The sequence below is a fragment of the Athene noctua genome, chromosome 1 (assembly GCF_965140245.1).
Source record: "Athene noctua chromosome 1, bAthNoc1.hap1.1, whole genome shotgun sequence".
In the NCBI taxonomy this organism is placed as follows: domain Eukaryota; kingdom Metazoa; phylum Chordata; class Aves; order Strigiformes; family Strigidae; genus Athene; species Athene noctua.
Window position 1 is genome coordinate 95,169,446 of NC_134037.1, and position 14,047 is coordinate 95,183,492.

Here is a 14,047-nt window from a genome sequence, read left to right on the forward strand (position 1 = left end):
CTTTTATCAGCCTTTGGCTGATAGCAGAAAAGTAGGGAAGGAAATTCAACAGCCTATGGAATTTAAATCACTCCACAGGAACTGGAACAAGTGCAGTTCACGTACATCCAGCAAGGTAGAAAGATTAATGCAGTCTTTAACCACTTATTTCACACCAGCCCTGATTCAGTCATTTAACATCAACACAGATCAGTTTTCCTTAGCCAACATTCAGCACCTTTCCTGAGTAAAGGCAAGGAAGATCAATTCTTTTGATTGCAGTCTAAAGATAGAACATAGCAGATAGAGCTATATATCTACTATAAGGATTACACAGTTTTGTGTAAAATGTACCAAAATAGAATTCTAATACTGAAATGTGTTACAAATACAACTCTACTTTTCTGATTTTTCGGAAGGCACCATGGAAGCTGAGATTGGGGCATTAACAGCAGAAAGAACAAAAGGCAACACGCTTCCCACACCGTACAATTCTTCACAGTAAGACAGTCTGACCGTTGCTGTTCTTACTGTTTGTGGATTTCTTGGCATAATTTTCTGTTTGAGAGAGCTTAACTGAACTACAGTTCATGGATACTGTGTAATTCCATTACTAGATAACTGCTACTCCAAAGCATATGTGAAGAATGGAAGTATTAAATCTTAGAATAGCTAATTTTTATCCTTTATTTTAGAGCATATGACTAAGGGGTTGGTGCCCTAAATATAGAAGAGCAGAAAAATCTGAAGTAGTAAATTATTCCAAGGAACCTGCGTAATCTCTTTCTGCACAGAGTTCATCAGCATGTTAATTCAGAGCTGCCAGGTAGTCTTCAGTTTAAAAAAAAAAAAATGATAAAGTGACTTGCTCACTTCAGCCAGAAGCACATTCTTCACACCATGCTTCTATTGTGTACAAATTACTCGGTCTGAATCCATGACTATTGGGGCACTATCAGTGCCAGCATAACCAGACAAATAAAAGTACAAGCATTGCATGGCAACTCTTAACAGTCAATGAAGGTGGCAGAACTTCAAAGGTTCACAACAGATGAAAGAGTTTACATGATGCTGTTCTAACCAGTCTTTTGTGTTATCTCTCTGATGGTATGTAGGCCTTATGGAGAAAGCAGAACAACTTTAATATTGGTGAGGTGCTAAGCAAATTAAGACTTAGTCAAACATTGAAAAAAAACCCCCACAAAATAAATTTTAAAAATCTTTAATCTTAGTCAAGGATGCAGAACCTGATTGCATTCCTTGACTTGCTACAGGCCTAGGACACTCAATAGGACAGTCTCATGCACAGGCATTATCTGATCAGAGATGACAGACCATGCAACCTTCACATGCAGGCAGTTCTACAATTTGTTCGTGTAATTTGGCAAGGAAAGAGAAGTAATAGTAGGCTCTAAAGTATCCACTTACTCAGAATTCATTTGAATGTGGTAGCAAGCTCTGATACAGAGTTACAGCCCAAACCCACCCACATACAAGACTCAAGCTCTATTTTTCTGTACTGACTATGCCAAACCAGTAAAAGAAATGTCATCCCCAGGGTGACTGGCATGCAAGTTCCTCATCACTCCAAAGTTATCGGCAGTATCAGGATGTTCAGAGCTACTGGGCCACACTGAGACCTGTGTGCCAACCTCTCTGCAGAGAAAACTGTACAAAATCCTGCTACTGTGGAGAGAAGTCACTGTGAGACTTCCTGCACCATTTTTGGTAGGAGAAAGACAGGAAAAAAGGGTAGTGATGTGTGAGATACTGACAGTACACTGTTTGTGCAGCGCTGGAGCTAGTGAGGCACCTGTATTAGTTTCATGCTCTGCCCCTACATCACCTGTCCACGATCTGCCTGTACTCTGCAGACCCTCTCCTCCAGCAGTAGGAAAGGACTTAAGACCTTCTCTGCAATAACATCCACCCACTTTCTCTCCTCAGACAAGTGGCAGATTAATACTTCGGCAAATGCTAGATCAAAAGCTCTAGAAGAGACGTGAAAAGAGTAGAACTCCCTATGCCACCTTGGACTGCTGCAACCCCTGATGAAACCTTACCTCTCTGCATCCCCCAAGTCTTGTTCCAGGTCCTGAACGGTTGACCAGCAAAAGATCAGTGAAGGCTCACACATGCTCCACACAAGCCTCCTTCCTACATCCCGCCAACTTTTGTCCACAGTTGCAGTGGTGGCTTGGTATTTGATGATACTGGGAGGCTTGGTGAGGGTGGAGGGGGATGCAAGACTTGAGTGGAATGTCCTCCTGGCATGCAACAAGGGAAAGTGCTTTGCTGTTTTTTCAGGATTAGCACTAACCAACCTCTTTTGGAAGCCAGGCTGCAAGCAGAATCTAGCAGTTCATTTACTGTTCTGACAGTGCCCATTTTAGCATCTTGAACACAGAGCTTCCTGCAGAAGCTAGTTTTATTTACTGACCCAACCTGTGGGTGCAACAAGACCAAACTGTTCCTCAGGAACAGAAACAGTAGATCTCTGCCACAGTTTCATTCTCTGTTTGCTCAAGATGTGCCCTGCACCAGTGACTGCACAATGCCAAGATATGACACAACCTATCTGACTGTGATGCTGAACTAACTCTTTGGCTCAGTATTTGATTTTCACAAGACATGAAAAACAAATAGACACGGAAGATTACTGAAAGGACAGGTCACTAGCCTGGGTGACTACACTAGACTGACTTCTTCTTACAAGCCATTTAGTTTCCTAAGGTTAGCTGGAGTACTATTATTCTCTTTCTTGCACTAAGAGGGTGTTTGATTTTGCTTGCCATGTTGCAAATGTAGCTGTTTTCCTCCCAAAGGTATTTGCCCTTTGGGAAAGGGATCAAAGCTTGCAATTATATTTGTGAAATACTTGTAAAAAAGTGTTACCTACAGACTATTAACAGGCCATCTGTCAGTATTAATTTCAGAATAGCACCTTTTCTACTAGAAAAAAAGCTGCCTGTGTGTAGGAGAAATGGTGACACACTTGCTTATTTTACTACGTAGAAATAAAGCCAGTCTGTGGCTCCTGATGGAGAACATGAACAAAGTAAGCCCAGAAGCTAAAGGTCAGGGTTTAAAGGACTTTCTTGTCAGTTTTAGCAGCCTTGAAAGTAGAAGTTTTCCCCATCTCACAAGGCTACAACTTGCACAGATCAGGTCCACGGTAGCACTCCAATTTCATATCTCTAGTTATCTAATGATTGATGGACAAAATCTATTGAACTGCAGCATTTTGCAGCTGAGAAGTAAAGCTGAGAAGGAAGAGATGTATCAAATAACTATGAAGTCTTCTGATACCTGGGTGAAATGAAACTTGTTCCTAGACAAAGTAGCACCTCCTTCAGTTTGACCATTAAGATGCCTTCCACTAGTATTTTAAAAAAAACCCTCTGGAAATGTCTCAGCATCAGAGAAATTGCACATGGCTTCTGTAAATTTCTGGGCTAATAGTAAGAACTTAAAAAAACTCAACAAATACTAAGTGCCATGAAAATGAATTTGCTATCATTTCTTCGGGCAGCAAAGACTGTGACACTATGTCACTCTTCAGTTTTAGTTCGATATTGCCAATGACAATTTTGTAGATAGATAGAAATTAAATGCACAGCATTATGCAACTGTGTTACCATGCTTCAGTACAAGGAATTCTACTTAAGTGCTGCAGGAAAAAGTGAGCAGAAAAAGAAACACTTCTTTATAGCAAAAAGAGGATCTGATGCCAGGAGAGAGGCAGCCATTCTAAGGGCACAACAAACGACTGTGTAGGTGTGGTTGCACTGACCATCCTTCTACTCACTCCATGCAGGTGCAAAAGCAGCGCCGTACTTCACTGCAGCATTGCTCAGTGTGTACTGCTTGGCTTGCAAAGGCATTGATCAGGCTAGCTTGCAAACCTTGCCAACAGCATTAGGGCTGTACTTGTCTACAGTGTCTGGTTGAATCCTTGCCACCAATCTAAATCTGTGGGTCTTGGACAAGTCCAGTGCTGAGATCTCCTGACTGCAAGTTTGGTAGCCATGCAGTGCTGAACACCTCAGTATCAACACACTATCACCATGCAACAAGGGCAGTGGCAGCAACACTGGCCGGACTTCAGTAAAAACTTGCATTATTTCTCATATGTGGCAGCTAAACTATGCCCAGCCCTGCCCTACTGAGCCCACTCTCTGACCTCAGTATAGCTGATGCTTTCGTATAAAGACCGTTTCCTGTCAGAAAACGGGCAAGGTCTCTTCTGCTCTAAGATCACCAGACCACACCAGCCTGCAGCTGCTGAGCTCTGTCATCATCTTTGCTTTTAAAGCACTCTGGACAACCACAGTGCTGCACAAAATACACACATTTATTTAGCCAAATGACATTAGCTCTGCCTATTACATGGATGCAGCCATGACATTTTTATTGATCTGGGTAGCCTGTTCTATGTCCCCTCTTCATTATTTTCCATTTGTCCAATTAACGTAAAAGGAGAGAAGAAAAATAGGCTGTGACAGGACCCTGAATCAGCTATTCATGTGGAACTACCTCCCACCTTTTCTTTCAAATGAGCACACCAAAGTACACCAAGAAGCTCCCAATCTCTAAACTAGAATATGTTCTAGTTTATTGGGCTCTAAACTAAGCCCTCTCTTCAAATAGATAAAAATCTGAGATGCGATTGCTAAGGCAGTCAATACAAGAGTTTCAAAGCAAATCCTCCCTTTCTCATCACTCTGTCCTTGTGGAAAGAGGGATTCTGTCTCTTCTGCTGGATTTTCCCTGTCCATCACTGCTGCTCTTTCCCTCTAAAAGGTTCTCATAACCGAGAAGAATGGTTATTTTTTTCTGAGAGAAGGTGTAAGTACTTCCACAGTATTTCAGCCAAGAGCAGCAGCTACAAGATAAACAGGCAGGTCTTGCTTACTGCTACTCTGCTACGACACGCAGCGCTTGAAACAAACTGAACAAACCAAGCAGCTATACCCCTTGCTACGTAAGCTCTCCAACTGTAACCGTTTGCCTCGATGAAAAAAACAAAAAGCAAGAACTGTCCTAGCACAGCTCAACGGACGTGCCCGAAATCTGCATTACTACAGTACACCCAAGATAATTAATTTCCTGCAGCCATGGATAACCAAGAAGTCATTTAGCATGAACAGAAGAACTTGGAACAACAAGCTAGCTAAATTTAATTCAGAGTGTTGATTTTTGTTGTCAGATTTGAGGCACAACTTAAAAATAAGCCATAAAGAGTTGCAAAGACAATATTCTTCTTCCCTTTACAAAGAAGAAACTAAACAGAAGACAGCTGCCAATAAGGTAGCATTTGCTTTAGTCACACAAATAACATCTTCCATAACCCACATTTCTTGATGTCAACAAATGATAGTAATAGAGAAACGGAGATAACAGCAGGTCTCCATGAGCCCAGAGGTAACATTGGGTCTCAAGTGATAGACAGTTGAGCACTGGGTGCCAGATGGCCTTGAAAACCGTGCAGTGCTTCGGCTCATCCTGAATGGCTTCTCTTTACTGTAGAACGTAAATGGCACATGTTTGCTATGTTGCATGGGAATCGAAGAGAGATGGTTTGTTTGGTTTTGTTTTGTTTTTAAATGAGATGTGTGAACCTGTAAGCCAAATGTTTGTAAAAAGCTCTCCCAGCTGCCAACATGTTTTACATTTACAAGCTTTGAGAATTTTCATGATTGTTTGATGCAATAGCTTCAACAGCAATTGCAGGGTTGTTCAATGTTTATATATTCAATTAGATAGCATGGGGATGGCTTTGGTTCCTAATTTGTTCCATTTCTCTCTTCTCCAAAATATTTCCACTGAGATCAGAATACCAAAACGAGAGTCAAACTGCACAAGCCAATCAATGTCAGATGCTGAACCCAGAAGATGAACCTGTGGAAAAGTGCCTTTTGAATAGTGAAAGCAGATTTTTAAAATTAATTACAGTTATGCAGCACCCTATCTCTCTCATCTCCCCGCCATCCAAATAGGATATCTGAGATGGCATATTTTGGCTAGGCTCTTTTCTTTCATTTGGAATCACTTCACTGACTTCGTAAAACAGGCAGCTAGCAGGTAAAGCAATTACCCAGGTTTCCCATTCAAAGGCAAGATAGGTTACAATGGTTAATCTTGGCCCCCTCACCTCTGTCTCTCAGGCAATTCTGTCATTCTAGATGTGGGTGAGAAATCAGTGTAATTAGTACATATTTCTCAGTGGTAGCTGAACTGTCCTACCTTGTATATGTCATTTTCCCTCCTTGTTCTGAGTGCATAGCAGCATCTTAACTTCAGCAGTATAAAGGGAAGATCAAGTCAATTAGTGGTGAGAGAAATAAAAGCAGTTCTGCTCATATATAAAAAGGGGGCAGCAAGTACTGCACAGAATAGGTGGCTCATTACATTCTTTTTTAACTTTGATTTTAAAAGGCAGCAAAAAAAGCTAGAATACCATCAGAAGAATTTGCTATGAGTCTCTACAGTCATACCAAAGCCTAAATGCAACAAAGAAGTATTAGAAATGCCACACAAAGCCTAGGTGCCCAATAATTCCACATCAGAGAACTGAAATGCTTCACATGGCATTTGGAATGACACAAGCGTCAGAGATATACCCTTTGGAGATTATATGAAGCATCACTACACCTTTAAACTAGAAAAATCCAAATGTTCCCTCCTCTACTGAAATTTTACTGTTAGACTAGCCACTTGCAAAGGGCCCAAGCACAAAGAATTTGTTCTTGCAGAAAGAAAACCTTGAATATGAAGAGCACTTTCCTTCTGCCAAGTTTCCTACAGTGAAGTAAACAAAGCCCAACACTTGTCACACAGAAAAAATCATCAAATGTGTAGATTAAACACAGATTAATCACTATCCCTCTGAGCACACTGGCAACACTACACATTTCTTTGGCATAAAAAACCCCAGTCATGTTCAAATGAGATTGCTGTCTCCATCCAGAATAGAACTGCAATTGAACGACCACAGCGTACAGCGAATTACAGCTTGTCCACTGAGCAGCTGTAGCCAAGGCCATGTCCGCCCTTAACCCACAGCAAATGCAAAGTAAAAACACTTCCACCTGGTTTAAGCTAAAATCTTGTACTACGCTACCATTTATCACCAGCGCTTCAGTAACACCACATGCATTCTCCTCCTCTTGTAAACCTAGTCCTTCACAGCCAGTACTTCAAATGTTTGTTATCATATGAACGTAGATTTAGAGAAGCAGCACTGAAGTTATTTACATGGAAATTTGAAAAGGCCACACAGAGTAGGACTCTCAGTGCCTTGGGAAGTTTTCAACTGCAGCATAAACCAGATGCAATTTTCATGTCATGCATGAATGATAGCACTTCCAGAAGGACAACATCCCCTGTTATCACACTGAAGTGTTGCCTGCTCTTGGAGAGAGCAGAATGCTGGCTCCTCCATCAAAAAACAACACCCCTTGCAGCACATAATTTTCCCTTAACATTCTCACACCCAAGAACTGACCAAACTTGAACCTGCATTACTTCACGGAAGCTAACAGAATCACAACCTGTGGTAGTCTGCCAGCATGTCAGGTAAAATACCACTACTCCTCTGTGCAGTCAGTATCTTTTTTCCAGCCTGGGCTGATTGCCTTAGCTGGATCCTCAGCTCCAGTGACGTCTTCAAAGTGATCAACAGCTGCAAGGTATTGTACTGATCACTACAAAAGACTGGCACTAAAATGGCTGTGAAATCTCACTGCATCAGAATGAGACACTGATATTATAACCCAACAGGGAAATGTGAACTGGAATGGACAGACACACAAAGGAATACAGCATTTACTGATAAAGGGCAGTCACCCACAGTGTCACCCCTCTTTTCCTTTATCTGTACAAGCCCCAGCCAGATCCAATAGCTTTCCACAAGGTCATTAGTCAGGATGAGAATGAACCAACAGCCAGTGTTTCTAACTCAGCCTGACGTTACATTCAAGGCACAGCCCTATGTTTATATTGTGTCCATTATCCTTGGGTTGGAAGACATCTCCCTGGACCACAAAGTCTCTAGGATTCTAGATTAAAGCCAGGGATAACATGGCAGAACACAAAGAACACAGACTTCACAAGAGAAATTTCCTAGGCACCGCCATTTTATATGATACACACAGAGAATCACAGACCAGGCTTCCCAAATCCCAGCTCTCTGACACTGCAGCCACCTAAGCCCACTGATGATGCTAAGGAAGAGCATGAAGAGCTAGACCTGCACAAAGATTTCAGCAGGCATATGTTCTGTCCAACTCACAGGTAGCAGCCACTGAGGCAGGCCTCACCAGCAAGGTTCACCAGCAGTAATGGCGTGGAACGGCAAAGGGGCCCACGCTAACAAACTTGAGCTAACAAGCTGCAACCGGTGCTGTGGGAGTGTGTGGTGGCAGCAGCCACAGCTACAGTCGGGGCACCAAGGAAGCCTAACATACTGTGGGAGTGCTGGGTGGCATGCAGGATGGAAGAAGCCACATGACACATAGCTAAGAAACACCTGGGATCTAACATTCTGGTTGGCAGAAGCAGTGTGAGGGCTCTGAGGGTTTTCTTTTATTTTGCTTTTAACACAGGTGCTTATAGTCTACAGACAGTTGTACTTTCAATGCTACAGGCTTCTGCACATCTGTACTCTCACATCAGGGATGACCTGGGCTTGTCTACACTGTTGGCAGGAGCTAGACAGTGGAGGCAATCAACTCAAATAGCAGACTGCTGTCTAGACTTGGGCAGTGAATCACATTCTGCTTCAGCTTTACCAAGAACAGCCAGGTGACTGGAAAACAAATAAGAAAAACAAGAGGTGGGGGCACACGGTGAAATTAGAGAAGAAAGGTTCTAGTCCAACAGAAGCTGCACACAAGAGTCACAAAAACTCTTCTTCCAGGTGTTTTCTGTGCTCAACAGCTGGGAGCAATCAGAGGTGCAATCTCTGCCCTTCATAAGAGCTAGGCAGGACCATAAGCATCTCAGAAGTGGGAGAACAGATCTCAAGGTAAACTGAGTAACTCTGCTGTAGATGCTTCTCAGACTGCACCTTGAGAGATGCAAGCTGGAAAGTACAACTCCAGTTAGCTCTGCAGTCTAACTCTGCAGCAGAGAAGCTGTAAAATGAGACAATCGACTTATTTATCAGCTTAGCAAGTAAAAATCTCATGCAGAGCACAGATGACTCAGATGCACCTCAGCCCCCCTTAACTGTGAGTGCAGGGGGTGCTCTGAGCTAAGCACTCTCCCAGCTGCCACCAGGCTAGGAGGAAGTCCCAGAAGCAAGTTCTTCCTTCCCCCAAAAGCAGTACCCCGCTTACTAGATTACACAGAAAATGCAAGGGTAAGCCTGAGTGACATGCCAGAAAACTTCAAGAATCACTGCACTGCCTTAACATGCCAGAGATTGCTTCCTAAAATTGCTTCTGTGGCTGTTGAATCATCAGAAGAGCTCTTGTCACACCTGCTGCAGTTCAACTGGTTTGACCACAGGTGACCAGGCTCTATACAATATTCTAGATACAGTGGTACAGTCTTAGTACTTACCTTTTTCTGCTCAAAGTTCCTTTCTAAGTCTGGAAACAGGAATACAAAATTGAAATCTTCACAAGGTGCAGGTGCAGCAAGCTTTGTCCTAACACTCACTGTCCACATACAGTTCTTTGACAGCTGTTAGGGCAAGGGGCTGGCCACTCTGTTTTCCTCAGCCCACTGGTTCCATTTGTTTTACTACCACACATAAAGCAATGGCCTTTACTCCTTCACAGTTCAGTTACCCCCACTCTACAAATTTTTCCCCTAATATCGAGGCAAACTTAATCGCCTATCAAGCCAAGTGTGCCTCAGGCATACCCTTTTTGTGCTGCCCTTTAAACATGGAAGCAGTCACACAGTGAAATCCAAAGAGCCATTGAAAAAAATTCTTCAGCTCTCGTCTTCACTGAACTGTCCACAAGATACATGAGAGTGGTTGGACAGATGATACTGTTCCACCACTGGTCACTTCCCAACTTGGAATTTTTTTTTCCCCTTCTACTGTTATCCTGTGTTCCTCCAGCCTCTTGCATCCCCTCTCTTATTTTCCTTGTTCAAAGGTCTTTGGGAAGGGGCTTAACTTTTCATTATACACACAGCAGAGTCTTGAGTCTGATTGCAGCTCTTAGATGCGACAATGCAAATTAATAATAAAAGCTGCAGAATGATGGTAATACTGTCCAGTTGTGATGGGCACACTGGAAAGATTACTTGATGTTTATAAAGCTCTTTGAGACTCTTGGATGAAAGTCAAGCTAGTGATGTACAGGATTTATTATTCTATTCAGCACTTCAGTATCCAAGGCTAGCATCTATTCTAGTTGAAAAAGATTTTTACTGTATTGTGAAATGGAAACAAAATGAAATATATACAGCGCATTGTGCTTTATATATAAGGCACAGGCAGCACAGAAACAGAATTTCATTATCGAAATGGATGTAGCTGAAGCTGTTACACGCAGCAGGTAAAAGACCAGATTCTGTGACCTCTTATTCCATTAAAAACTGTTAATATATGGTTTTCTAAAGGCCAAAGAAAAATTCTGGGTTTTTTTTCTTTACCAGATATTTCATCAGTTTGTAATAAACCTTTGTAGCTGCTTATGATGTGAATCTCAAGCAAACTTGACCAGCAATGAAATGAAAATAATGTGGATGTATGTTCAACAAACAAAACCACAGTTCTTCTGTAATACTCAGTGCATTTAACCACCACATCATAACCATTCAAAGAGGCTGTACTCCCTCTTCTCCATCACAAGTTTCTGCTCATTTCACAGCACCCCCCACTGCCCTATTTAGATGCGGGTCCCTAGTAAGTTCCCCCCTCCTCCAGTTCTGCACTTGCTGAGCACAGAGGGTAGATGATGCTGTTTTAATGGTGCTAGTTAAGCTATATGTGGTCTTGCTGTTTCTAGGAATAGACATGCTCAGACATCAATTAACATCTAATTGCAGGAATTAATCTTGTTCCTCTGCCTCACACGCCACAGAGATCAAACCAAGCCCATTTGCAGCTCTATTTTTAATTTAGTGGAATTAGACTTTTTTCCATCCAGTGAAAAATAATTGTGACATGCTGTCCAGAGAATATACAGTTGAGGGATCAGGATGTTTATGAAGAAATTAAACAAGAAGGAAGAGATCGTAACTGATGGTGCCAAAGCAAAATTTGTTACTGCAAGTCTTTCCTCTTTTCTTCATACCTCCTCTCCAGTATTTCTATTCATTCTTCCTGCTTGACTGATCGTCGCAGAGACAGTGAGGATTATGCAAGTGGCTTGGGAAGGAGCCGAACTTGCCACCCTAGTGGACAACCCCTAATTCTCAGGGTAAACCTGTGCCCAGTGGCAAAATAAGCATGGAAAGAAGATAAAACAAGGATGTGGAGGGAAAGGATTTAAGGATTTAAGGATCCCTTAAAGCAGTCACCCATCTTTCTTATTACCTGCTGAAGAGAGAAACTGCAGGCCACAAACAAGGCTTTGTACTGTATTTTGCAAGTCTTTGTACTGAATGAAGCCAAGCAGTTTTCAGCAGACAGCTCCCAATCTTAAAATACTGCCCCAGTTTCCTATGTACATGAGCAAGGAAGATTTGAGTTTGGCTGGTGAAGTGAGGGTGGAAAAAGGCTGGATTATTCAGTAAGAAAAAACAGAATCCTATATGAGAAGAGTCAACCTGCAACAGATAGCAATCAGAAAGCTATCTGAGCCTAACCCTCTAACAGGGCTGTGTGAGATAACTCAGTCAGGAGACTACACTCTGGGATTGGGTCACAACACTTTTATATTAAACCTAAAGCAGCTGAAGCAAGCACTTTATTCACTTACAACACAGACTAGTGACCTATATTTCCTACTGTATGCAAAGGGACTTTGATGGCTCCTCCAGGTTTTAGAAAGAGCCGAACCACTCTTTCCTCATTCCTAGGTTAAACTGGCAAAGTCCTAGGTTAAATTCCAAGGTCAATTGTCACGACATGTAGCTTCACTCATTTTTAGTGCTTGTGTCGGTCCAATTATTCTCTTGGCTCCTCAGCACCAGTGGCTAGATCACACCTAAAGCAATCAACTCTTTGCTTCCTTTTTCTGTCATTTGCCAAATACAGCATGCCTAGTAATAAATAATACTAAACAGCTTCTTTTACTTCCTCCTGCTAAAGGAGGATGTGGAATATTCCCAATTCAATGCCTTCATAACAGCTCAAACTTCCTCCAAAAATGCCACTTAAGGAAAAGGTGCATGGGTGAAGCTTTCTGGCACCTCTACTGTAGGTCGCTCCCTGTGTGAGGAACCCATTTGGAATGGATGAACATCAGCCAGGCCTGCACCCATAGAAATTTCAGAATTTACCAAAAAATAAAAAGGGTGGTGAAGCGCCATCATTCCACCTGCTCTCATAGGCTTTCAAATCCACTTTCTTACTTTAAAAAAAAAAGGAATGGTTCCCAGAGCTTTGGCAACCAGACCCATGTTTCCCACACTGCTTTATAGTCCTAAATGTGACAAGTGTTGGTGGAATGGTGTATGCCACATCACACCTGATTCCAGAAACTTCTCGTTCCTGTAGAAGGGGAAGATAGTAAAAAATGAGACTCGGTTTGGTGAGACTTTTCTAGGAACAGGTCAAATTTACACATGCTTATGTGTGAGTGAAAGGCAGAGGCAGGCTGTTTGTAGCAATCTGCAGTAAGACAAGAAAACCAAACCCATTTATTCTATGCACATCATTAGTTACTTAATTTACATTCCTACCAAGCAGCAATAGACATCCTGCTGCTGCGTCCCATTCCCCTCCCCCCAGCCTTTCCATTAGGAGCTCAGCTGGAGGCAAGGAAGGAGTGGGAGAAGAGGGAAACAGAGAACCTAATTCCATAAACCAATTCCCCGTTCTCAAAATACCGATACATATAATTCTGCCAATATGCATCAACCTTGGCTTACAATCTCTGTGCCCCCTGCCATCCTTACTCATTGCTGACAGTAGAGCTCCAAACTACTTACACCACATCTCAACAACAATTTGACTCACTTGACACTTTTTCTACTACCTTATTCATGGAGGTGTCCTCTGTCCCTCCTAATTGCATCCCCCCAAATCACTCCTCACCAAAAAGCCATACCATTATGAACCAGTAATTTTCTGAAGCAAGAAAAAGTAATGTGAACAGTGAGAGAACTGAAGGAATCCATTCCATACTGTTTCATCCTATCCTACAGTAAACATACTTTCTTTAAGAGACTGATATTGCTATAAAACAAGAACATAAAGAAAAGTGAACCCTTCCCAGCACAAAGGTCTTAATTCTTTGTCCAGGTGAAAAACCACACAAAACATATAAAAAGGAAGGACCATTCTAACTGGATGGTAATTACCTCATTTGCAAATTACACATAATTTTCTGGTGAGAAAAAGCACTTCCTATCACCTTAGAAATACATCCTATGGTACAGAAGAAAGAACACAGAATTAAAACTCTCAGATGAAGAAAGTAACCTTAATGCAAACCCTAAGCTCAGAAACAGTACTTTACAGAGTAAGTCATGCTCAAACAAAAACATTCTCACATTCAGAGATCTCATTTCTTTCTTCACAGACCTCAAAGGCACAGACAGTGACACCCCGATCCAGAAGCAATCAGCTTACTTCTTCGGAGTAGCAGATACACAGCTGAACTCAACAGTAACAAACAGTTACAGTTAAAGTGGTGCAAACACGAGAAAAGAATTCAAATTGCTAAACACAACAGTGGTTTGAGAAACACACCACAGGCATGAAGTAATGCCAAAGCACACCAGCACTTGACGCAGTATTTGTAAATAACAGCCAAGATTTTACAGAGTAGGAGAAAAGGGTGTTTAGAGGAAAGACTGCAGCATCCCATTTCTGACTTAAGTAGCAAAGCAAACCAAAATCTGACTTACATTCCTGCTTCCCATTTATATAATGATACTAATATTCACACACCTTTCAAAAATATTTTACTATCTTTGTTTGACAAATGCACCA